We start from the raw sequence: 3,996 nt of genomic DNA, 5'->3' as shown, positions 1-3,996 counted from the left end.
ACTGAAGGTATGATACAACGTGCTCTTAAAATTAACGCATGGGGTAACGCGGGGGAAGAGCTCGTCGCGACTGTCACTATCCGTTCATTCAGCCAACATTTGGCGCACAGCGGTTCCTTGCCAGGTCCTGCGTGTCGGGGTCGTGGGCGTAAGACCCACCATCAGTGTCCCCGAGGATTCTAGGGGATATTATAAACAACAACGAAAATATAATTGTAATATAATAAAATCACGTAAGTGAATATTTGGGACTGAATATCTATGGTTCCAATGTAACAAACACCGGACTAGAGCCAGCGGTCCTGGTAGGAAGCCAGCTGTGCCACCAACCACCGCTCTGGGCAAAGAAAGAAGATTCTTCTGCACCTTGTGAGCTGCTCTTGTTTTTACGACCTGCTTCTATTACGTATGTGCTTTGTATTTAGAACAGATAATAGTTTGTCTAATGCATCCTTCAGGTGCCCTGATTCTGGTAGAACCTAGGAAGTTTCAGTTTCGAGCAGTTATAAAGCCCCCACTCGCTCTGATGTATACAAACGGAAGCATCTGACTGACATTTTTGCAAGTCAAAACAACCAGCAATTTCGAATGGTTCAGCCTAACAGCTTTGCTTCAAAAAGGCCCTGCATCACTTAATAGTTAATCATTCCAATTCTGCTGAGGCATCAAAAATATTCTTTCGAGGAAGGAAGTTTAAAATTAGTAGCATTTTTATTTTGCTTTAAAAATGTAACAAAGTGACTGCTGGAGCAAATAGGCAAGATATCAAAAATTTGAACTAAATATCCTGAAGATTCTGAAACAATTTTTTTGGAATCAGATGGTTTCCAAAAATCAGATGGAACAAAACCCCAGGGCTTTATCTGGGTGAGGCCCTGCGATTTCTGTGCGTGGAAGCACACAGGCAGGTCGTCCCAAACACGGAACACCTGGTTTGTTGGGACCGGGACACGTGGTCAGTGACAAGCCAGAAGGTGGCGTGGATCGTGGGGGGGTCAGTCTGAAAAAATGCTTGTTATAAATGTGGGGCTAACACAGCAAAATTAATTCCTGGTGTTAAGTATGAGGAAATGTTACAAATAAGCATTTTCAATCCTGTCATTGCTGAACCGAGGTAGAACATCTAGAGGGAAAATGCAAGGGCATTAGTTATTCATTGAGTAACCCTGAATTTTAAAGAACCATTTAAAAGCTACATTTATAATGTAGTGAAAAGCTACACTTTAATTGTTTTTAGCAATGACAAAGCACAGAGAGCCCTGCAAAAAGCCTAAGGAAAATCGTAATGGGCAATTGTGTGTGTTAAGGCAGATATCATAATACATTCTTTTTTCATTCTATTGTTTGCAAAGTAGCTTCCTGAGCCTGAGGAAATTTTAAACAGCTCAGAACTGAGAATTCTTTTTCAGCACAGGTCATTCCCAAATGCCCACGCTTCACGTAGGACGAGATTCATTGCCAGGGTCACCAGACTCATTCGAAATCGCCGAATTTAGTCACATCTCAGGTTTTTCCTTGCCTCTCCATGTTTCTCTCTTTTCCCTGAAGGCCGGAGTGTCGCTCTCTCGGCGTGACGACTCTCACGGTAGGTTCCGAGCACTCAGTGAGGGGACTTCCAAGGCCACTTCCTCTTGGTTTTCCTTTCCCGGCGCTCTAGACGCTTCTGGCATTGGCTGGTTTGCAGAACACCTTTTCGCAGGTGCAACACAGCCTCCGCGACTCCTGAGTTCTGGGAAAGGCTGCAGGGAACGAACACCGGGTCGGCTTTCACGTTCCCTAATTCTTCCGGAGAAAGTGAGCCTGGGGACCTCAGAACAATTACTGTCCGGAGCTCCCTGTTTTGAAAGCTCCCGGGCTCGCTCTTGGGCTGTGCTGTTCCCTTCGCTGATCCCGTCAGCAAATGCCCTCCTTTCGGAGCCTGTGGTCCCCTGACGCTCCAAGTCCTGGAGGGCCAGTCTCCCGTCCTTGCTTCTACCTTCAGGACCGTCATGGACCACTGCTTTCCACGCGCATCTTCCCAGCGCCTCGCCGTCCCAAACACTCAGCAAATGACTGGCATTGGAATTAAGTGGATCAAGAAAATACGGATTTTTCCCACTCACGGCAGTCGTGTGATATCTCCATTTAGATACATCTTCTTATAATCTCATAATAAAACATAAAAGTTCTGCATATTTCTGTTATCTTTATTGCAGGATCTACAGTCTTCATGCTGATTTTGCAGTAGTTTTCATGATATTTTCTTACGGTAATAAGCTCTTTGTAGGAATTCAGTTATTCTAAGATTCAGTGGGTAGCCCTACTAAATTCTCATTAATTTCAATAATATTTCTGTCTATCCTCTTGGGTTTTCCTGGTAGGCAACCATATTTCCTATGAAACATGTCATCTTCATTTCCTTGTTTCTAATCATTTGTGGCTTTGAAATGCCTCCTATACTTTTGTCCCTCTGCTATTCATTTCTAATCTAAATGTCCTGTAATCAGAGAAATTGTCCAAACCATAACAACTACTGTAAAATTTTTTGGTTTTGCTTTATGAAACATTAGGAAAATCATTTTGCAAAAATGTGCCATGTGTGCTTGAGAAAATTATATATTCTATAATTTTCAGGGCCTACCAAATCAAGCCATTGATTTCATATAAAAATATTCCATATCCTTAATAATTGTCATCCACATGATTTACCAGTTGCTAACAGATGTATATCTAAACCTCTCCTTACAATGGTTGATTTGTATATTCCTTCTTTCAATTCAGACAATTATTTTCTATATACATTTTGAGTCATTTTTGTTAGAAATATATGAGTTTAGGATTATTAGGGGTTTTTGGTGAAATTAAAAAGCATCATGAAATGGTGATACTAATCGTTCTATATTAAGACTTCAAAATTTGGGGGTGCCTGGGTGGCTCAGATGGTTAAACATCTGACTTTGGCTCAGGTCATGCATGATTTCAGGGTCCTCTGATGAGCCCCAAGTCGCTGGGCTCCCCAATCAGCAGGGAGTCTGCCTCTCCCTCTGCCCTTCCCCCCACTTACGGGCATAGGCACCCTTTCTCCCTGTCAAATAAATAAAATTTTAAAAAAGAAAAAAAGACTTTTAAACTTAAATTACTTCTGTGCACATTTGCTTGGTAAGTTGTTTTAGGATTTTGCTTTCAACATTTCTAGGTGTACAAACAAGATATACTTATTTTTAATTCAAAATGACCTATCTGCATTTAAATGGCTATTTTTGTCACATTTATTGTGCCTCATTACTCATAATATTCTCATGTTATTTTGTTGCTCTTTGTTTCCTCTTCCTTTTTAACTTTTATTTCCTACCTTCTTTTGAATTAACTTTTCTTAAAATCCCATTTTTCCTTCCTTCCCTCTTTGGATTTGAATGTTACACTGTTTCTATTCTTCAGTGCTTACACTTGAAATCTTAATGTGTGCACTATGAGCCGTTTAATGCTGACAAACTTCTACAAAATGAGTTTCTAAGTTCAATCATATTCTTATTTCTAACCCTGGCTGTAGTCCTCTGTCGATCACAATCATTTTGTTTCCCGGTCAGGACCGCTCCCTCCTGTTTCCGTATGGTACATGCCTGACACAGGACTGGTGTCTCGTATTTGCCTCTTATGTTTCTGTTAATCTCTGAGTTTACACATTTCTTTCCTCGATGTTTCTTCTAGCATCTGGGACTCTCCTTACCAGATAGCCCACTTTCATTTTAAAAACCATTCTTGAAACTCTGTCTTCTGGAGTCGGCTGGTGGTGTATTTCTTCTGTGTCTGTCTGTCTGGGTGTCCCTGTATCTTGGCTGGGGACACAGTTGGAACCGGACAGTTACGGTATTTACTGCTGCACAGCGAGGGGAGTGCCGGCACCTGCAGGCTTAGCTGGGTCCACAGAGGGTCTTGCCTGGCCCCGAAAGCCCTTGCTTTGACACGTTCCGGTCACCTCTGCTCCCTTTCACATTCTCTTTAATCTTCCTTGATTTC

General features: G+C 41.9%; 1 protein-coding gene across 1 annotated transcript in view; it reads right to left on the bottom strand.

The window, feature by feature from the left end:
• Positions 1–3,996, bottom strand: part of LOC111140175 (contactin-associated protein-like 3) — a gene marked incomplete at its 3' end in the record, with an annotated part of 131,376 nt that overhangs the window by 12,707 nt on the left and 114,673 nt on the right. The window lies entirely within an intron of this gene.

This window comes from Enhydra lutris, unplaced genomic scaffold (assembly GCF_002288905.1).
Source record: "Enhydra lutris kenyoni isolate GAN:26980312 unplaced genomic scaffold, ASM228890v2 scaffoldscaffold219, whole genome shotgun sequence".
NCBI lineage: Eukaryota > Metazoa > Chordata > Mammalia > Carnivora > Mustelidae > Enhydra > Enhydra lutris.
The sequence above is the reverse complement of the archived record's forward strand: the minus strand, read 5'-3'. Positions and strand labels throughout refer to the sequence as shown.